Source organism: Bactrocera neohumeralis, chromosome 3 (assembly GCF_024586455.1).
Source record: "Bactrocera neohumeralis isolate Rockhampton chromosome 3, APGP_CSIRO_Bneo_wtdbg2-racon-allhic-juicebox.fasta_v2, whole genome shotgun sequence".
NCBI lineage: Eukaryota > Metazoa > Arthropoda > Insecta > Diptera > Tephritidae > Bactrocera > Bactrocera neohumeralis.
In genome coordinates this window covers 74,261,788-74,285,465 of record NC_065920.1, presented here as the reverse complement: position 1 = coordinate 74,285,465, position 23,678 = coordinate 74,261,788, and the positions used below count along the sequence as shown (strand labels likewise).

The 23,678-nt window shown below is 31.8% G+C and overlaps 1 protein-coding gene across 2 annotated transcripts in view; it reads right to left on the bottom strand.

Moving 5' to 3' along the window:
- Positions 1-23,678, bottom strand: part of LOC126752164 (dual specificity tyrosine-phosphorylation-regulated kinase 2) — a 162,160-nt gene that overhangs the window by 87,420 nt on the left and 51,062 nt on the right. For both annotated transcript variants that reach the window (XM_050462764.1, XM_050462765.1), the window contains exon 3: positions 19,182-19,237. The gene's annotated coding sequence lies outside the window, so the exon portion shown is untranslated. The remainder of the gene's footprint in view (positions 1-19,181; positions 19,238-23,678) is intronic.

The following is a 23,678-nucleotide window of genomic DNA, read 5'->3' as shown; positions in this document are numbered from 1 at the left end:
GGTTGCCATATAAGTTAAAATTAATTTCAAGACACTTTTAAATTTTCAAGGAAATTCAGTTCGAAATTTCCATTCAACATAGACTAATCAAATGAATAAAAATATTGATTGAGTATTGTAGCAATGTTGTCAGCTTGTTTTCACCAAACAGTACAGTTGTAATTTTGTTACTTAATTTTTTTTTGTTTTTGTGGCAGGCTTTGTAAACTAGTCGAATATTTCTTAGATATAAATATTTCTGATATACATATACTATATTTGTAAATATACGTTATAGACATATATATATAATTACTGTCGCAACTCTTTCTCTTTTTTACTCACACTTATGTATTTAAATCCGTCAACCATAGTCATTGCCACACTTTTAGTGGCAATTACATGTTTAAAAAACACATATCTTTATTGCCAATAACAAACACCAAATTCCAATGACACATATGTATGTGCCCACAGCCACTTGTAAATTGACCAAAGTATACAAGAGCAAATTTCTATTGCAATTAACGCGGCCATAAATCGGCTGAGAATTTACACATGCCAGCACCCTCGCGCGTAAAACAAGCAAGTTTAGAAAAAAATCACTAATTTATGTTGAGGGCGCGCATAGAATATGCCAACACAAGTAAAAATGCGAAACCAAACAACAAAACTAACACAAACTTATTTGTATGTGTGAAAAAAATGCCGCTGAAATCGCTGACAAATGAAGAAAGGCCTACGCGAGGCAACCAACCATGTGCAGCATGCCACAAAGCACAAGCCACAAATGAGTGTAGTTGGAAGCAGCACTTCACATCATAGAAATATATATGCAAAAGTTTGTGTGGGACATAGTTATAAGTATACATACGCATATGTGTGGGTGTGTTTGTGTGTGGCTTTGGCATTTGATGCACTGTCGTGTGCGCTAAACTATGTTTATCAGCCGCATATGAGCGGAAAACATAAAAATGCCATAGAAAAAAGTGTGGCGCGCAAAATAATGACGAGCAACAAAACACGAACCGGCTGACAGAGGGTGTTTGGCGCGCGCCTGCGCTTCACTTCTTGGCTTTTGTGCGCTTATGATGCCACTGTGGCAGTGTGCAAGTCAGTGACCAGCAAAAAAGCGGAAAATCATCAAAATCGTGTAAAAGAAAAAGAAAAATAGAGTGTGTTGTTGAAGTTTACGCTTTTATGCAAACGAGGGGCGCAGTTTAAGCACCGCGCAAAGGCGGAAAGCCAGCACTGCACATACCTACGTATATATAAATATATATTTTTCTAATTTTTTCCCACAACTACGTGCTTTTCCTGTCATTTTGCGCTGGCTCCGCGAAATAGCACACAAATTTTATGCTACCAACTTTTTCGCAGCGACAATTTTTACAACACATTTTTTGTATAACTTTTTTCATATTAATTTTTTTTTTTTTTTTTAAATAAACATTTTTTTATTAAATTTTTTGTTCCATTTTTTATTTTACATTTTTGTGCAGTTTAGCATGTCACTGCATCACTTTTACGCGCAACACTGGTTTCCCTTCCGTTTTCTGCTATTTCCCTACATTTTCCTGCACTTTCCGTATTTTGAAGCGGAAACAGGGCGTATGAGTAACATTTTAACAGCTTGACACGCCTCCAACTACTTCGCTTGCGCTTTAAAGCATGTGCCGCAGTAAGTTGCGTAAAAATGTAATAAATTATGAAATTACAAAAACAACAAAAATGCAATAAATTATAAAATTTACAAAAACAACAAAAAATCGCTGGCTGCCACATAATTTTCATGATTGCATTTAATCAACTCGAACCCCCACTTGCCAGAACTTTACGCTGCGGTTCCCCGCTTTTTGCTTCCGCTTATACTTTATTGCTGTAATAGTGCCCCCTTCTCATTATTATTGTTGTGTTTTTTGTATTTTTTTTATTCGCATTTTATCATTGTTTCTCACTCAAGCATAGCTAATTAGTCGATTGTCAATGTTTTGGCGCTGCGAAGCTTGACTGCAGCTGCTGCAACTGCCGCTCCACTGCTGCTTACACAACAAATGCAACGCGGAAGGGACGCGCACGCCAACTTCAGCTTGGCAGCTATCAGAACGAGTCAGTGTGCTTGGGGTCACCACTGCCGCTCTTCTACGACAACGAGTGCTGATAACTCCATGTGCTGTCGCGACGATTTGGCTGGTTGCACAGCGCGCTTTGGAGTGCCTTACGAGGGGTATACTAATATTCATATATTTATATATAAAGTGCAGGATTATGTGTCGAAGTATGCCCGCTGTGTTTCTGAAAGGGCGTTCACACCACTTGCCATCTTAGTGTCAGCAAGCAGATAGCGTTGACATACGCACATACAAATAGAGTCTTTATATTCTCATAAATAGATTAGAGTACATGTAACGTAAACATGAATAATTGTACGAGTTTATTTGGTATTAATGTTGCATAACGCAAGATAATGCTTAGCAAATGAAAATGAAATGAAGCTTGAAGAGAAGGAGGAAGGGCGAAAAACAAGAAAATATTTCAAAACGCATCTGTGATTATATGTATGTATATAGTTATAGTATATGACAGCAAAATTTTCGCAAAAAATTTTATTAAAAACCAAAATCTACATACTCATTTGAGTTCATTTTCAAAGTATTAAATATTTGCTTCTCATTTCTATCAATTTAGACCAGTGCTGAAGCCTTTAAAATTTGTAAAAAGCGACAAAAAATCATATTGGTTGAAACCTATGGGAAAATAAAGATAAAATGGAAAAATTTATGGGTGATCTGTGTTCGGGAAGAGAAAGGGTTAAAAACCATTTTATATCGATTTATGGAAAAACTACTATTCCAATGGGTTTCCCTTTATTATATATATTTTTTTTTGCTTTCAAAAATTATCAACTCTGGTCTAATTTATTCTATTTATTTTACATATGATTTGAGTTCGCTGATAATGAGCTCAAAACTAGTCACGGAGGGCATGATCTCACCAGCAACAAACTACTTCAATATTTAACCTGATTACAGCGTAATCGTCAGAGGTTCTAAAGCCGATGAGCTTGCATATCCATATCCAAATTCCATCAAGTTCTGGAGCACGATCTATGAGCTTTGCACGAGCTCGGCAAGCACGCTTCCTCAAGTTGAGGAAGATGAGGCGGACATATCTAGATAGGATATAAACCTCTTTTAATATGCTATTAAATGACTATGTTCAAGATTAGAAGGAAAGTAATTTTGTTTTCATTGAAATTTTCTGTTTTTTTTTTATTACTTTTGGAAGCTAAAATGCACTGATCAACATTATAAATTAGTGAGTTCAATTGAGGTTAAAGCTTTAACCGCCTACCTTCCTATACATTTTAGCATTTGGCTTGCCTTCAACCCAGTCATTGTTGCCATACTCCAAAAATTAAAAACTCTGAGCCAAAAAATCAATCTTCGCAAGTTGAACTCACATTCGTGTATTGGGCTATTCGAGAATATTATTGAACAATTTTGTTTCCTTATTAATTTAAAATATTTCTTTTAATTTAAAATGCTTGTTATTAAAATTTATGAACTAAACTGGACCAACGCTTAAAATATATATATTTGTTTAAATTTTTTCAACTTCCTCAACAACATCATAAAACTATCAACAAACTTTTCTTCACCTATTTTCACACTTTTCTTACATTTCCGCTTTACTTGTAAGCTCTCGAAAGTAGCTTTAGCACACATCTTTGTTTCAATTACAGGTACTTTTTTAATTAGCAAAGCAATAAGCAAATTAAATAAACTTTACTCAGTAATTCAAGGCAATTGAGAGCAAAAAAAATGGGTGAAAAAGTTGAGAGCGTGAAAACAAATGAGAGAAATTAAAAATTGATTTATTAAGATATAGCAAAAAAGTATAAAATAAAGACCACTAATAAAGTGAGTTAGAATTTATCAAGTTGATTCAAACCCTTGCGAACTTTGTTTACAAAAATTTTATATTAGAGTTAAAAGTTGAGGAAATTTAAATGCCATAGAATTAAAAAAAACGTAAGTAAGAAGTATATATATAATACATGTTTACATTTTTTTTATAATCCAATCATATTTATATATAAATATATTTATGCAAGGCTTGTTAACTTCATAGCTCTCAGAATAATTTGCCCACCAAAATTATTTACGGAACATACTTTATACCTAAGTATATTTATGACTAACTATTTTTATTTACACCATTTACCAGTATATTCTGTGTACTTTGTATTAACACACTGTATTTACCCACCGCAAACCGACAGCCATTGTCATTACACTCACTCAGCTGTTTTCTCTGCATTGCACGGAAATAACCTCCGGCATCACCTTGACAGTAATGTCATTAACCAAGTCAATCATTTAACTGCGCTTGCTCTTGCTATTGTTATTGTTGTCGTAGAACATTTAGTCATACATTCTGGTGACATTGCACCAGTTGCGCATATCACGCTGGCTTCTGCCACGCCATTGTATTGCCGCCAATCAAAATATTTACTTTGGCATTAAAGTGAACTTCCGAGTTTGCAAAAAATCGCAAAGATTCAAAAAAGCAAACAGTGAGGAAAAATTTAAAATGCAAAGTCAAAAAATTAGCCCGCTGATCGCCGCACATCTTTCATTACTCAATGTTAAGTCAATAGTATGCACAAGCGCGCGGTTGAGAAGAAAGGCGGTTGGCACAAAAAAATTAATTTTTTAATGTAAATAGTGTAAAAGACGTTTTGTTGACTTCAATAAATAAGCGCGGGACAGTAATGGCATTTTGGGGTATATTTATTGAACTTAAATTTTTATGAAAGCTTTATTTGCTTTTGAAGTCGCATTTCATTGAGAAACTTAGGTCAAGGGATTGAGGAAGGTTAATGAAATATAAAAAAAAAAAAAAAACAAATTCTATATTAAGTTGGGACTTCGAAAATATAAAGGAAAAGATTTAAAATTTCTGAAGATTTATGAACTCTGTGAGCACATTGCTCCTAAGTTGTTTACACAACCCAGCGCATTCAATATTTCATATTTATTATTATGTTGTGGAATATTTAGCAAGAATTTGCAGAATAAAAAAGTCAATTGACAGGGAGGACAGGGATTTATTGACCTTGAAGACAATATACAGCCCCAGAAAGAGCGAAGTATTCAGCGAAAATGGAAATTAAACTCCATTGATGGAACATGGAAGTAAAAGAGATTTTATTGAGTGACTACCACTATTTACTAGTCTGAAGTTTTAGATATTGCTTTCAAAAAAATCTATAAAAATTGAAAATATAGACAAAAAATAAAATATTTCTAATTTACAAAAAAAATTTAGTAAAAAACTAAAATTTTAATTTTAAAAATATTTTGTTGGCCACTAAAACACCATTTGGCCCAAAAATATTAAATCGCGTTATCATTTGTGTGACAAAAAATTCTTCAATTAATATAATATTTACAAAAATCCATTGTGTCATATTGTATGTGCACTACATTATGTAGTTATTTATTAACACATATTTGTGATTCCACTACAAAAACAATAACAAATAAATATCGGCGGGGAGCGATGGGACACATTACAAATATGTTGCTGGTGGAATTATAGATAAAGTAAGCATTTTGTTTGTCAACAATAAAAGTGAGCGCAGGCATGCAAGCAATCGGCAGTAGGTTAAGCACTGCGCTGCGCACAAACAAACACACACACTTAAACCCACATACCGACATATTTGAACATATGTGAATGCATTTGAGTGCAGTTATATATAGCAACTTATAAATACGAACGCCTGGCGGCCGCATGTGGGTCATTGCTGATAAATGGGTAGTCAAATAAATCTGATAAATTGAATTACGGCGACAAAAAGCAAACAACCACAACAGAAATATTCTTAAACTGCAGCGCTCGGTTGTTTGATCTGCATTTAATTAAGTTATGTGCATTGCGAGATAAATTTTGGTTTAGTTATTTTTTTTTTAATACCCTGAACAGTAGGCCGGGTCGATTTGTAGGGAGGCAAAAAACATCGCCCATTGCTCTATGAAAATCATATTCTAGGGATCAAAATAAGATACTTTGCCGAAGGAACCATACCTCTGAAAGGAATTTTGATGTCCTCCAATTTGGGTCGAACTTTTGGGTAGGGGCAAATTTTGAAAGATCCCACTTTGACCCATTTAGAGTGCTTCAATCTTCAGTGAACAGGGTATATTGTGATTGCCACAAAGTTTATGAGAGGAAACGTCAGAGACCCTTTTAAATCGATTTGAAATCAAACGCACTGGCTTCACTTGCCAAAACTCTTGCTTAATTGTCGGAACCGTTGATACCGGACCACTATAGCATATAGCTGCCATACAGACTGAGCGCTCAAACTCAAGTCCTTGTAGGGAAAACTTTTTTATTTGACAAACTATCTTCAGGAAATTTGGCATGGATTATTAGTCAAAGCCACTCTATGATCTCCGAAAGAATTATTGAGATCGGACTACTATAGCATATAGCTGCCATACAAACTTACCGCTGAAAATGTAGTTCTTGAAGGGTATTATAGCTTCGTCGCAGCCAAAGTTTACGTTTTGTTTTTTGTCACTTCTTTATTTTATCATTTGGCTTTATCAAAGCAATCGTTTGTCGGGTAAAAGCTGTCAGAAGCAGCGCGTTCTGTGTCAACTATGGGCATAAGCTGCCAAAAAGTGGTATTTTCGCTGCCAAATTGCGACACTTAAGGTAGGGTAGGGTAGGTAAGTGCATGCCAGCATACCTAAATGTGCATATACATATGTGTATAGGTGTGTGTGTTTGTGCGCTCACTTTTATCGCCACCGCCGCTTTCATAACAATTACCCCGATTACGAAACGCGGACTTTTGCTTTAATTATCTTGGCGTGATGAGATAATAGGGCAATATGTTACACGATTTTCTTGGCGACGCTCGAGCATTTGAAAGCGCAAACAGACACACACACATGCCTGCATATGTGGTTTTATAAATAGGCGCAACAAAATGCGGTAAAATGCAAAAAAAATTAAATTCTCTTTTGTGTGTCAAACTAAAAATATCAAATGCATTTGGCTTTTGTTTCTAAGACGCGTATAATTTCGCTTTTTATTTTTCCGCTTTGCCGGTTTATTTTATTTCTCTTTATTTTTTTTTTTGCTGTTTTTCCTTTTTTCTTCTACTTTTTTTTCGTTTTGTTGAAATTTTTTTTATTTTATTTTTCCCCTTTTTATTTTCTTTGTTTCGCATACGCAAATGCCTTTAAAAATAAAACAGACTCAAGTTTGCATCCAAACACACACGCACATACATATGTATGTATGCAGCCATTTAGAGGCTGTTTGCCAAATGCTTTTGTAATTTGTGCTGCTTAGACGTCAGTGCGCCAGCAGTCAGTTAGTACACTTGACAATTACTTGAGGTTGAGCGGTGCAATAAATTCTTTTATGTGCGGCACATTTGTAGCTAGTTAAGAGCAAACGACTGTATCATATAACGGTTCATTCAAATAAAGGCACAGACATGCAAGCAAACATACTTGTGTATATAAACATATTTACATACATGGCATATTCGGTAAATATATATACACACTCTTCTACATACAAATATCAGTTTGTGCTTACATCCGCCTTCAACAGCGCTTGTCTCTCATCACCATTTGCGCTTTTTTCAGCACATTCGTATAGAATTGCACTCTCAGCTTATTATGCAAATAAAGTTTCTTACATAATCACTAGCTATGTATGTGTGTTCGCATGAGTTTGCCAGCTGTGAATTGCAACAATTAAACTTTATGCAAAATTGTATCATTTCCAGAGCATTTGCGTACGTACATAAGTACATATACATATTTCTTCATGTGTAGCTATGCATACATACATATGTATGTACATACATGAGTGCAACTGCAGCTGACTTTGATTCCAATTTGATTTCTGGCAGAATATTACAGTCTGGTTTTGCAATTCCGCGTTTGGTTCGTTACCGCAACAGAGATGGGTGCGATAAAATTATATCGATAACAAATATTAGATAATTTTCGATTAATAATAATAATTTATCGATGATTGAATATTGATTAAAATTTTTAATAACGTTTTACAATAAAAAAAATTATCGACAACAAATATACCATAACTCCTCGATAGTAAATAATCGATAATTTATCGATAATCGAATATTGATTAAAATTGTTAACAATGTTTACGATAAGAAATCGTATCACTAATAAAACTCAAGGAAAAACATAAAGTAAAACCACATAAAAAACTATAGTAATCGTGGTGGCAAGCCTTAGCTACCAAAAAAATTATACCACGTTGATCGCGAATATCGTACATCAAAGAGTTGAAAAAAAATTGTTAAAATCAATGTAAAAGGTTTCGAAGAAAATATATATTGTAATAATCGGATATGTAGAGACTTTTTTGTAAAACTTTGCCATTGCAATATTAAATAAATGAAACAGACAACAAAAAATAGTCCATAATGATAATTTCTTGATATGTTTGAAATCTGATGTAAAATGGAGAAAGGAATTAACGATTAATCGATATATTTTGAGAAATCCATAATATGGTGAATAGCAGAAAATGTAGAAAATTGTTTGTTAAAATATTAGCATTTCAATATCCAATGAAAGGATCGAGTAAGGGAAAAATATATGAAACGAATTATTTTTACCTAAGAGTAGATACATTTGACATATGCATTTTTCTATCCAATTATAATAGGAGCATGATGAGCGCAGCACTTTCCTATTACCAAAAAGATGATAATGAGAACAAATAGTCGATTTCTTAACCCATCCGATAACTGATATTTTAAACATTTTTCGTTACTTCTGTGACTCTTCACCAAATTCGGTATATTAGTATTACTCAAAGAAGTTTCTACACTTTATGAATTTGTAGACAATTATTTGGACTTCAATTGATTGGATAAGTTTGGGAACCCTTGAACTTGGTTCATTTGGACTTTAATTAATTTCAAAAAGTTTGGAAACCGCAGAATAAATCAAGATGCCAAATCTTTAAACAGTTATTTGGACTCCAATTGTTTTCAAAAAGTTTGGGAACCACTGGACTAAGCAAAATTTTTGAATCTGCGGACAGTTCTTTGAACTTAATTTTTTTCTGAAAATGTACTAGGGTAGAAAAAGTAACTGTATTAAGTTAAGTGTTATCATAAAATTTATAGTACAAGTATATATCTAGATAAAAAAATCCGTAAGAGCTGATGCAAAATAAAAGTCCACTAATATTTAAAAGAAACATTACTTTTTATGTTGAAGAAATTTTAGAAAACGTGTTTAAAATTTATCGAGTTTATAGCTATCGATATCAGCTAATTTTTTCGATAATTTCTAACTTTCTCCAGTTTTACTTAAAAAGGAAACCACTAAAATAAATCGTGTGGCGCAGAAAGTTTGAGAACCCTTGAACTAGGCAAAATTTTAAATCTGTGGACAGATATTTTTACATCAATTCATTGTAGAAAGTTTGCTAACCCTTGAAGTTTTCAAATGTGTGGACAGTTTTTTAGACTTCACATGTTTTCAGAGAAATGTTGGGAACCTCTGAACGAAGCAATATTTTGCATTTATAGCGCGTTATTTGGATAGCAATAGGTTCCGACAAAACAGTTGTGTAGGAAAAGTAAACAAATTAAGTCAAAAGTTTTTATAATAATTTATACTGTATATCACTATAAGGAAATCTGTTAGAACTGATGCACAGCGAGAGTCTACAAATTGTCACCTAAAATGCAAAACAACGTATCTTGAAAAAAATCGAATTTGAACTTTTTACTGCTTACGATTCACTTCATCATATTAGATATATGTAGCACACAATTTTCGGCTTCTGTTAACAGATATAACCAATATATAACTAATTTATAACCAAAACTCAAATTTTTTTCAATATTAGTGGTTTCTATTATATCGTTTTTCCTTCGTCTGTAAACTTATGAGAAGTATAACGTAACCTCATTTTGCAATTTAGGTGACGAAATATTAAGAAAAATACTAATTATTTTAATTTAAATTTTTAAGAAATTCCTTAAGTCTAAATAATATGAGTCAACAATGTTGCAAATATTAATCTGCGTTGACGGAAATAATACTCAATGCATAAATATGAGTAATTTATGCCACAGCATCAATGACGGAAATATTACTAAATCTTTTATTAAAAATTTTATATCGTACTTAATATAATTTTTATATATTTTTTTAAATTTTTAATTAATATTTTTTGCTTCACCATAAAAGGAGCAGCTCAATTTGTTTATATATTTTTTTATTCTCAATTTTAATTACGCCTCATAATTCAGGCTTAACTCACTTTCGAGAATGTATTATTATTTAACAAAGAGCATAAAAAATTACTATTCCAAAATTAACGGCAAAAATTCATGTGAATTTTGAACTTAACTGCAAACAGCAATTTGTATTTGTCCGAGCGCAAATTAGTTAGAATGCAAAACATGCGCCAAAATAATAATTATCAGCAGTAAAACACACGTAGGAAACAAATTATTTTGCAAAGCAAAATATAATAACAATAAAAACACAAAGCAATAACAAATTTTTTCTATGGCAAAGCTAGAACTATATATGTGTATACATATTCAACTATATGAGTATATGTACATATATGATGGCTGTTTGTTTTGCCCAACACATGCGGCCAAAAGAGATAAGCTGTCAAAATTGGCAAATTTCATGAGCAACGTGCTCCAAACACCGGGCTAAGACCTTGTGTGACTTCTTTGTTTATATGTGCGTTGGTATGAGTGCCTTTTATTTATTTACTTTTTGTTGCTGTTTCGCCTTTTTTATTTTCATTTTCAGTTTATTTTCTATTTTTGCGAACTCATTCCATTTGTTACTCTTTCCTCATTTTTGTTGCCATGCTTAGCTAAATATTTTTTTCTATCGCTATATACTTTTTGCGCTCGCTGTGTACCTATTTCATAGTGATTCCGCACAATTTTTTGTTTATTTCTGAAAATTTCTTGCTCATTTTTTGCAGCGCGCAACGCGAACTAAATTATTCAGCAGCGAAAAAAGCCGGCGGCGCGGCGCGTTTAAGGTTAAACGACCATTTGAGGTAATGGCCGGTTGTTGTCGGCTGTCCGGCGCGCTCGTTGGCGCGGTGGGGTGTGGCGGGCGCGCCGCTTGCTTACTGTTAGCGCACACACACGCACGTTGCGCTTACGTCACAGTGACTGAAACAAGTTGAATGAGCGCTGCCAAAATTAGCGCAAAGCTGAAACGCGTCGGTGTCGCTGTGCTGTGCGCGAGAGCGTGGCGCGTCAAAGCTTAAAGCCACACGCTAGCACGTTGATACACGCTGCTAATCACGCGTTTGATGCTTATTAAATTAGTACCCATTTAGCAGCGACATTTAATCAGCGGTATTTGGATATATTGAACTCTTTGGAAGCCGCACAATGCGCGCATTATCAGTGGCGCTCGCGCCAGGTGCGCGGCCCGTCGCCCAGACGTCGGCGTGCTTGGATTATTTGTGAAATTCCACAATTGGAAAGAATATTCGTGACCATGTGCGGGACGCGTACACGCAATTGCGCGGATTGGGCGAGAGGGTTCGGTCTTTTTCTTTATATAATTTCGTTCTGAGGTATTTTTAACGCGCCTATTTCTGTTTAGCGAAAGTCAAGCATGTGCTTTTTAGTTTTATTTTTGTTTTTGTAATGAGCTTTGTGTATAAATTTATGGAAGAAAACGTTGTGACGACCCAGTAAGCAAAATATTTTTAGCCTCATAAGCATATATTTTATATACAACAAGAAATTTCAGAAAATGTCAAAGCCATTTATAGAACACATATCTTCACTCTTCCTTTGAGAAAGTAGCCAGTTAAATCTTCCATTTTTTCATTTTCATTTCCTCATATTCTGATAGCTTCCCTTTCTTTTTCTATCAAAATTAGCATCTCTCTACTTTCGCAACTATTTTCGACTTCCTCTAAATATTTTTCAAAACTCCTTTCGGAATATGATGTTTATTAATTCCTTTAGCATACTTCATTTAGTTTATTTACATATTCTACCCTTTCATTCTGTGTTAAAACATCTAATTTCCTTATTGGCTCCACTCTTTCTATTCTCTACCAACTCTTTGGCTCACTGGGTTCAAGCCTATCCATTCGCCTATCTCACTTTGTGTGGGTTTCAAAATGTCAATGACTCTTTACTTTCTTTTTGCATACAAAGCCACATAGCTCTAATACCCACAGTCATATTTATAACTGTTTTGTTCTACAAGCCATTGTCTGTCGACTGTGTATTGTTATTATCATTGCGCTGTGCTTTTTTTAACCCTACCATTGTTTATTCTTTCCTTTCTCAATTTGTTTGGATCTAATCAAAATTTGTTTTCCTACTCGCTGGTAGTATTTCCCAGCCTTATTTGTGTTTCTAGAAATGAGTGAATGTGCTTTCATTTAAATTATTTGTTGTCTAGTCAGCTTTACCTACATAATTATTAATATCGGTTTTTTTCTCCATGATTTAAGGTTGTTTTGTAAATTGTGTGCAGGAATTATACTGCTAAAATTTAGCCGGTATTTCAGGGTATATTAAATATAGTATATTAATTTTCTTGCAGTTGCAATTTTCACTTTCACGTCGAAAGCTTTGACATCTCATAAGCTTTGAATATTTTCATTTAAAATGCATGATTCAATTTAATATCTTAACTAAATTATTTATCTAAAAGAGCATAAAACGGTTATTGGGACAATTTCGTATGCCGAATTTCGGCGTCGTATGTTCAGTTGGTTGTTAATATTGATCTAATTTATATCCGATGTGCTTTCGTATTATATTATAGTCGATAACTTCTAATTTAATAATCGATAACTTCTGTTTTAGTAATTGATTATAAAATTTTGGCAAATTTATTGTTGTTAGTTTCTCTGTAGACGTTGTTTCAATAATTTTCTTTTGTTGTTCATATAAGCAAAAGCTTCTGATATATTAATCGATTGTAAAATTTCGATAAGCTTGTTTTTCCTAACGCCTTGGCTCAATAATTTACATTTGTTGATTATTTAGCTTTTACAATCGATTACAAATATTTTATTAGCCGATTTTAGAATATCGATAACCGATATCTAATGAAAATTTTGGATAAAACTTACATTTTCATTCTTATATGATCTGGTAAAAATAAATTTGAGATTTTAGTCAATTTATTGATAACAAAGTTATTTATTTTTTTCCTATTTTTTTTTTAACTATTATCTCACAAATTTTCGATTATTTCAATGGATCAGCTGATAGTCTTAAATATTTATATATACCGGAATGTAGAAAATATATGTACGAGTATAATCGATAACTTTCATTTTATTAAACGATTGTAAAATTTCGATAACCGATAGTTAGTGAAAAGATTTTGATAAACAAATTTAATTTAAATTGATATTTTTATCGATTTCAATAAGCGCATAATTTATTGCATTACAAATAAAATTATTTTTGTTAAACATTCGGTTAGAAAAATATATTTTTTAAATATTTGTGCTTATAATTGCGATTTACAAGTATATTCATAAATTTAACTTCAGATTTTCACTTTAAAGAAGCACCTATTGGCTAAAAAACATTTATGTGAATTTATCGATTTCTACATTTGAAAGTTAATAAATGATAAATTTTGTATTTATCGATTTTTATAAATCTATATTTTTTGTTGAAATATATCGATATTTTCACCTACTTTTCGATTAAAAAATATTATAATTCATACTGATAATGGATTTTAGCTGTGTATCGATTGCTCCCTAACAATTTATATTCATACCTTCAACTTTAAATATTCACTTTAGGTAAACAAGTAACTATTGAAATTAAAAAAATATCTATGTGCATTTATCGATATATGAATAATAATAAATGCGATATATAGATTGTAATAAATCGATAAAATATTGATTTTGAATAAAATATTGATATTTTTATAATAATTATTATTTTTTTTATGATAGGTGCGATATATCGATTATTTTACATCGACAAAATATTGTTTTAGAAATTTATCGATCATTTCGTTGAATTTTCGATTCCCAAAAAATAATTTGTACTTACAATCGATTTTAGCAGTACATCGATTTCGGCTTAACAACTAATATTTATATATACATAGTATATCGCATATGCAACTTTTAGTGCAAAATACTTTGAGCCATTTGTGGCCAAAAATAGGTGTTTATATATATTTATATAATATTTAGATATATTTACATAAAAATAAATTTTTTTGGAACTGCCAAAGATGGAATTACAAAAATTCAATAGTAACCATCTAAAGAGCTTTTCGAAGAGTATGTCCATAATAATAAGGACATTAATGACTCCAAAAAGCTGAGCAATTTAAATTCTTGACCCCAAGAAGATGCCAGTCTAATATTTAGTCACCTGGAAACGGGATCAAATGCAAATTACAAACCACAGGTATGATAACGAGCAAGCAGTTCAATGATAATCTCGAGAGGCTGGTAGAACTCCCACAGCTGACGGTTGAGTCAGCTTGTTAAATGAAATTTTTCTCACCAGATGAAGTGTCTAGCAATTTTAGTACCCCACCCGTAGTAAGATAAAATTATATAGTTCGTCATCATTTGGTCTTACAAACCAAACACACATTTTATATTTTTTTTGTTTTTGAAATTGTCTGTTTAAAATATTATTTAGTCGATTTCAAGTATATTTATTTTTTCGTTTTTTGTTTCTTTTTAAACTGATTACCATTTTTATTTAAATATATTACACATATTAATTTCATCGTTATTTTTTCCGATACTTTACTTGCTCTTACAAGTTTATTGCACAGAACGCCTTTTCTGTTGTTGTTATCCAGCATACCAGCGATTAAGCCGCAATACTTTTAATACGTGACATGTTTTAATTTCGTTACACTCACAATTTTAATTGGGAAATTTTGAAAAACAAAACAGAGAAGTCGTTGGCTCGTTTTCTACTCATCACAGTTCAGTGCCCCGGCATTTAAGTGATACTCGCATAGCGGTGCTTGTTTTGGCTTGAGTAATAATTCAAAATTCATTTAGCACAATTGAAATTACGTCAAATGTGGAAACTGTTTTAGCGTGTGGCAATATGAAATAAATATGAGATGCAAAAACAAAAAGGTCGCAGAAGGTTCAATGAACGCGTCGAGCACAATTAGTAGAAGTGTGACTTGAGTGCGCCGAGAATTTGCGGCTAAATTTAGGTATTTATTTTAAGCCCTAAGTGAATTCTTTCAAAGGAAAATAGTACAAAGCACATTCTTTCGCACCTCGTAGCTTTTCAACTTTTCATAATGAAATTCTTCGCCACAAACGCCACACTTTTTAGACTTTTTGTTTTGTAGTCACTGCTGCCTTTTCCGGCACTTGAAAGCAAAGTTCTAAGTTTCCGCCTTCATCAGAGGCGAGTGTAGTGCTTAATAACTGCGTAGAAAATGCTTAAAGTTTGTAATTAATCCTGTTAAAAATCCATTTCACCTGAGCCACCGCAAATGAACTCGACTCAGGGCTGAAGCCAATAGTTTGCTGCTCTAGCTGCAATTTGCTGGCGTTTGCTTGGTTATTGTTGTTGGTTTGCCCGTAGCCTGTGTTTGCGTTGAAAGTATTGTTTTTGTTGCTTTTGTTGAAAACTGTTGCTTTTGTTTTTATTGTTAGCGTTTTTTGCATTGTTTCTTGTTTGTTGTTGACTTCTTTACTATTTTCCATTTTAGCCAAGCTCTCGTGCGCACAAAAGTATGCTTCTCAAAGCTTTTCCCGTATTAATTTCGCTTGAGTAGTCGCTGAGCCTCGCAAATGTTGAAGAACTCAAGGTTGAAGTGTGTGCACTCAATGGTTTTTCTGTGTGCTTATGTTAATGGAAAACGTGGGAAGCCATACGAAAATCTGCGTGAGACCACGGAGGGGTTCGAAATGAGAAATATGAGCTGAGTAAGTGGACGTTGAGATAAAGAAGTAGACTTAAGGAGCAGATGAAAACAGGTGCGTGTAAGAGTTTTGTAGGCAAAATGTTTCTTTATGAATATATACTTAGTTAACCAGGCGACGAGAAGCCTCAACAGCACGCAGAGCGATCATATAATTGAATTTTTTTCCCGTTTCAGTACTTGAGAGCTTGAATTCTAGTTCAAGCTATTTCAGTGCTTTCGTTTTTTTTTTTAGTTTTTATTGAATATAGTTCAGAAGTAACTTCTGAGTCACCAAAACAAGAAAGTGCGTTCATAATTATATTCTAAGAAGTTTTTTCTCTAGAATTCCTAATAAAAAATTCAAATTTCAGAAATTAGGTACCTGAATCCTAAGCTGACCTAAAACAATATCTTCGAAACAAAAACGTATTTTGAGATCAGAAAGTAGAAAAAACTATGAAGGGTGTTAAATTGAAGTTTAAGTTCCACAACCGTTTTTTTCGAAGAGATAAACTTTTGAGATATTTTAATAAATATCTTTAGGACGTTGCTTCGTCCGAGTAATTCAGCCACTGGAGGGCAATTCTCAAAGAAAGTGAGTAAATTATCGATATTCTCCACAAAATTTATGGTTATTTCAAAATTACTCTTGAATCATTTCCTCAAAAATGGGCTTAGTTTCTTATTTCTGTTGCTTTTTATACATTTTATAGTTTTTTTTTCATTTCTCTTAACTTCCTTCAACGCATTGAAAGGGAAATGAACGCATTGTGATGCGCGGTCCGTAAAAGTCGTAACGAATAAAGACAATGCCAACAACAAAAAAAAACTATTTTTTACGCAAATTTTTCCTTTCTTTTCACTCTCCACCACATAAGCCATCTATCACCTGCCAATTCGGTAGTCCAACAACCACGTGCTACCTGCCAGCCCTCAGCGCCGCGCCACTTACAAATGCGTGTATGTTTGTGTGTATGAGTGTAAATCTATTTAGCTATATTTATGTTTACATACAATATCCACATGTCTGCATATATTAACTTGTCTATTTGTAGCTAATAACGTGCCAAATAATTTTCGCGCCTCGCAGCAACACAACGCCATCATTGTTTGTGGTGGCATCTTAATTTGTGGCAACTCTTCGTTGTAATGGAATTTGTGCCGGGAAGTCAATTTGTTATGGTTTTCGCTTGCGATTCGCGTCGGCAAGTGCGTCTCAACACTTTTTGCCGACACTGTTGATTCGCAGCATACTTGCTTGGATACTTATGAGCTTCCACATTTATCTACGCGCTTCTTTGGCTTTGCCTTTAGTGGGCTCTTGAAGGCGTCAGTGAAGGGATTAGGTGCTATGTTAGTAAAGAGGGTGTGTTGAAGGGGTTTTCGACAGAAATCGTGGTACGTGCCCTTAATGAGTTTCGAATTTAAAGTGAAGCGGTTCCATATATGTTAGAATGTAGGAAACTTGGTATGCAATTTAGGTAGCTTTTTCTATGATTATGTGGTTAATTTGCGTGGAATTTAGAGTGTGAATTCGTGAACATTTCCAGAATGCTAATAAGGTGCTAAGGCTGTGGCGAGTTCTATTTAGCGCACTGAGTAGATGTGTTGAGATGAAATTTTTATGAAGTGCGAACATTTGGAAGCTTAGATGGATCTTCTTATACATATGTTCACTCTAACTATGTACATTTGGAAGCTTATGTAGAAGGATTGTACACAGGAAAACTGAAATGATAGTGACAGTGGTATGTGGAATAAAGCTATTTTATTAAATTTAAATTTTAAGAAATGTTTTCTCATAAATCAGATCTTGCCATACGTTGTGAATCAATAAATTTTTAAATTTAAAACAAAAAATTACATTCCAAAACCTGGCGCTCATATACAATTTTTGGAATTATATAATCGATTTTAAAATAAATAGTTGACTACAAAAATTTATTTAAGAAATAATTATCGCTTTTATCAAATTCACTATATATCAACATCATTTAATAAATTTATGTAACTGATTTTTTATATTATCGATTTTTACCATCGATTATTACTTCTATTATTAATTAATTTCGATAATATAAATTTTTTGTATCGATTACTAAACGTGTAGCAATTTTCACTAGCGATTTTTTTTAAATTCACTAATTGCTTATATTGTTTCATACATATCTGTAGTTGATTTATAATTATTATTTATTATTGTTATAATCGATTATTTTTTTCGGTAATTTTATTTTAGTTTTATATCGATAAATAAACATTTAAAATTGCTGACTATCGATTTTATCAACTTCACTCATTACTGAAATTTTTTGATAATACTCTGTAGATGATTTATCGATTTTTATAATCGATTATTTTTTATTCGATCATTTTATTATTTTTATATCGATTTCTCAACCTTTGGCCGTCCTCGATTTTATAAAATTCACTTATTACTGGTTGTTTAAAAGATTGCTATAGCTGATTTTTCAATTTTTACTACCCACTACTATTTTGTATTTTCGATAATAATATATTTTAGTGTCGATCACTTAACATTCAGCAATACTCACTAGTAGTTTTCCTTTAATAAAATGTACTTTAATGAACTATGTAGATATATTACCAAATTATCAAATTTTTATCATCTAAGGGGTACCAAATTCACCGACGCCGCTTAATTTATACAGACATAAAGCAAACTTGTCGAATTTAAATCGATTAGCTACCAAGTTTTAATCGATTTGTGAAGACTTATCGGTTTTTATATTTGAATTTAAGATTAATCGAAACAATTTCCTTACCCAATTAATTTAATTTAAAAAAAATCGATTATTTTATAAAAGTATCGATTATTTTTGAAAAGTATAACTTAAGTACCAACTTTAGATTTTATATAGCTGACTTATTGAATTTTAAACGATTTATGTAGCTGACTTATTTTCGCAATCGGTTAATCGAATTTTTCTATTATTATAGAATATTTTTAATTAAATAAATTTGTGTAATAAACTATTCGAAGTTAATTTTTAATTACCATTTAATAAAAATTGTTTGTTTTATAAATTTATCGATTATTTTTATTTTATTTTATTAAAAATCTATTACTTTGCAAATGTATCGATTATTTAAAAACACATCGATTATTTTTTAAAGTCGATAACAGCTGGAATGTACTATTTTAAAGCAAAATTATTTACTAACTCTAATTTAACTACTAATTTTAGGCAAAATTATTTATTAACTCACCTTAATACACGACTTTAATTATTGCTTCTTTTTTGTAAATGTTCTGCAGAAATTAGCTGTAAAGATAAGACAAAGAGATATGCATGAAATAAACGTCAAAATTAAGGTTAGAATTTTCAAGCTACTTTATTATAATCATATAAAAGTTTGACATCGTGCATTTAAACCACGAAAGTGCTATTAAAATTTGAAATTTCGCTACCGAATGTCAAGTGCAAAAGTGACTGTTGAAGAAACTGGTTTAACTGTTAATTGCAGCGGAGCAGAATTTTGTTATCCTATATATGTAAAAATGTTTAATTTTTTACTAGTTAGCACTTTTACTCTTTTAGCAATATTGTTATTGTTATCTTTTATTATGTGTATTTTTTTTTAGTTTTTGTAATATTTTATATTTTTAGTTCTAAATATTTTAATTTTTTTTTTTGAAATTTTTTATTATAATTATTTTTTAATTATTTAAATTTTTAGTATTTAATGAATTTTCTTAATTTAATTTATTATTATTTTATTATACTTTTTTAGTTATTATTTTCTCAATTTTTTTTTGCTTCTTCTGTATAAGGTTTTTACTCATAGCAACTGCTGCTGGTTAGTTATTAAAGGTGACTAAGCAGAAAAACTCAGTTAATAAAATAAAATTTTAGCAGAAATTAATTGCTATGTCCAAAAAGCTAAACATAATAGTAAAAAAGTGTCATTAATCAAATGTAGAAAAACAGCCACAGAGTAGCAAAATTTATGTGCAACATTTGTCCAAACATTTCCGAGGCGAATCGGAGTTAATTATAAATTGATAGTTGTTATTTTAAAATTTTTTTAAGTTTTTTTTTATATTCATTTGACGTTCTTTTTAGTGTTTTTCTTTACCTTACTCAACTTAACTTAATAATACGGTAACACTCGTTGTTTACGCTTGTAAATTAATTAGTTGCACTCAGCAATTGGCAAAGCTCCAAAGCAAGTGTTTAGCCAATGCTTCCACTTATTTGCATATGAACATATGTAGCCAAGTTTTGTAACTTCCCACTTGCCTGTGAAAAAATTGAAATTTTTTTCGCGTCACTTAATTCAAATCGAATGCGCAATGTTGCCAATGAGGAAGCACCGCACGCCCATTGTAGCTAGTAGCTGTCATCAGCTCTTTGCCTATTCGCTTACAAACATATTAATTTGTTTCTACGTAAGCTTTGATTTCCACCTACACTCGTGCCAACAGCCTGTCCGCACGCTCCTTCCGCTTGATACGGCACATATGCCTATTTTTTGCTTTAATTGCCGGTGGCTTATTCTAAAAATAGCAATAAACACAGTCCACGTGGTAGTTACAAACAAATTAAATGACATACATATAGTCAATTACTTGTATATATAGCCTGTATATTAAAGCATGCTTCTAGTATCCTTCAGCACTTTGCTGTTGCTATGCGCTGTCAATGACTTTCTTCGTCCCTAGTTGCCTTGTCGCTTCATTTCAGTCAAGAACTTGGTTTTATGTGGACATAATCTTCTCTGTATCAATATATTTATGTGTTTGTCTCACACTTCCTCAATTACTTGAAGGTAGAAAGCTTTTCCTGATCAATTGAGACTACTTGCCCCAAAACCATTAACCCTTAAGTGGTCATGAGTGCTTCAAAGGAACAGGTAATTTCTCATAGAGTTGTAGGAACCAGGAAGATTGCTCGCAGGTGCATTTACAGTTAACAGATGGGAAATACTTAGAAATACAAAATATTAATGGAAATTGGTTAAATACACTCATGTTAGCTCATTTATATGCTCAGGTGGCTAAATGTTATGTCTACGTGCCTCTTTTCTCAGTTTTAAAACTATTCTGCTATGAGATTGTATATTATTTAGTAAATTAAAATTTATTTAATATATTTTATTTTTAATTACTATTTTACTTAGATTTTCCTAATATTTTTTGTTCATTAAATTTTTAACCTTTTTGAGTGCAAAGCTTACTCATATGTTCACAGGTCAAGTACATTGCCACCTTCTAATGCACTCCTTTAGCTATATTAAGCCATACATACATATGTACATATTTAGAATGCAACTAAAACCATTAAAACAACAACAACAACAAAAACGTATAGTCAAACAAAGATAAATGCAATGGTGTCTGCTTACTGAAATCGAACAAATGGCAAACTTGCTGGCAACCACCGTCTGTGAGTGTCACATTCAGCCAGAGGTTTGTTGACCTGCTAGTAGAGAATAGCACAGGAAACCAAAAGCCACAATAAATACCATTTACATACATATGTATGTGGTACTGTGTATTTGTGAATAAGTAAAAATAGTTACATTTAAACTTAAAAAAATACTATTTAAAAGCTAGTAGCTGGAATTGATATTGTTGTATAAAGATGAAATTTAAGAAAAAATAAAAGTTCCTAAAAATATAAGAGATCGTCAAATTCGGCTTGACGCTTACATATTTTGTAGCATAAAGCAGTATAAAAAGATCTTTATCTCGATTTAGATCAATCAGTTTGTATGGCAGCTATGTGCTACAGTAATCCGATCTGATCTATTTCGGATATTGTACTGTTATCTTGTATAATTATTTCATGCCCGATTTTGTGATGATATCTTGTCATATAAAAAGGTTGCCATACAAGAACTTGAGTGTGATCGATAAATTTCTATGGTTTATAATATAATGGTCTGAACTGAACAATTTAATTGGAGAATGTACCGTTACTTTGGACTCCGTGCAAAATTTTGCGAAGATATCTTGTCAAATAAAAAAGTTTTCCATACAAAGACTTCATTTTCAGCGGTCATTTTGTATGGTAGCAATATGCTATAGTGGTCCGATCTGAACAATATCTTCATATATTATACCGTTCAATTTGAGAGTAATCTGTGGTAAATTATGTGAAGATATCTCGAAAAATAAAAAAGGTTGCCATACAAGGACTTATGGGTAATCGATCAATTTGTATGGGAGCTATATCAAATAAAGGTCCGATATCTATGATTCCAATGAATGAACAGCTTCTTGGGGAGAAAAAATCGTGTGCAGAATTTCAGGTCGGTGTCTCAAAATATAAATTGCGCACATACATACTTAATATGCCCTATACAAGTTATAAAAATTCTGTTTTCCTAAAAAAATTATATACATACATATTTATGAGCTCAAATATCACATTTCCATAACACGTGGTGTAAATACCTGCATGTACTTTGCTATATTTACTTATATAATTATATAAGGAATATCAGGCAAATCTGCTCCACAATTAAAGAGTGTAAAGATCGACAGCAAAAAGTGGGCCAATTATGGATGAGGTTCGGCAATATTACAAGCAAATATTTTTCCACTTAACCAGCAATTGCAAATATGGGAATATATGAATAATTTTCCCACTAACCTGTCACATTTTGCATTGAAAAGATAATATCCATATATTAACGTTTTATACTCTAATTTCAGCACTCTGACCTCTATTATACTCTTTTTTACAAACAAATTTACTACTTTCGGACTTTTATTTAAATATTAATTAGTTTAATATTAATTATGTTATTATTAATAGCAATTAATATTTAACTTTTTTCTTTGGCTTTATAATAATTGCACTCATTTCCTATATTCTCATTTATTTTTAGCCACATAGCTTGTCAATTACTAGAACTACTATCCTGAATATAATTTCATAACCAGAAAATGAGCTAAGTGACCGACGTTCTATAAGGCTTTAAGTCTTTTCTTAGCTACCAATATCTAAACTAAGATTTTTCTAAACACAAACAAGCAAATTGTACATATAACTGTTCATAAACAAAAACACAAACATATGTACTAAACATGTAAGAGTTACTTAGACACCCCAGGTATGCATATAATTAATTAAAGATACGCTTATAGACTTAGCTATGTATATATTCTTGAGGTCATATGCTCATACTTATGCACATGCGCAGTTACTTATGCATAACATATGTACTGCAAAGCTAAATAATTACTGTGTCTACTCTAAGTAAACAAGAAATTCAATTAATCACTTCCACGCATATTAGCTGGTGGCTCAGCACTAAATCGCTTATTCAACCATTAGTGCATTAACTACATGTATTTGCTTGCATAAAAAAATTATGCATATAAAGGTTAAAGGTTTCTTAGCAAATATGCTATGCAGGTGCAAGCTAATATCGTTGTATTTATTAAAAATTAGTTCAAGCAAGTTAAGAACTGCGAGCTGGTAGTTGATTTATTGCGAATATTTGTGAATAAACATAAGATTCTGCTAGCAAAGAAAATCGAATTATTTAATATTAATGATGAAAAATAAAAATAACAAATTTAAAATAACTTAATTAATTAATTAAATTAACAACGAAAATTTATTTAATTTTTTTTAATTAATTTTTTTTCTTAAAATTTAATATATTTATTTACTTAAATTTTATTTTTATTAATTATTATTAATATTTTTTAATTCATAATTATTAAAAAATTTTATTTTATTAATTAAA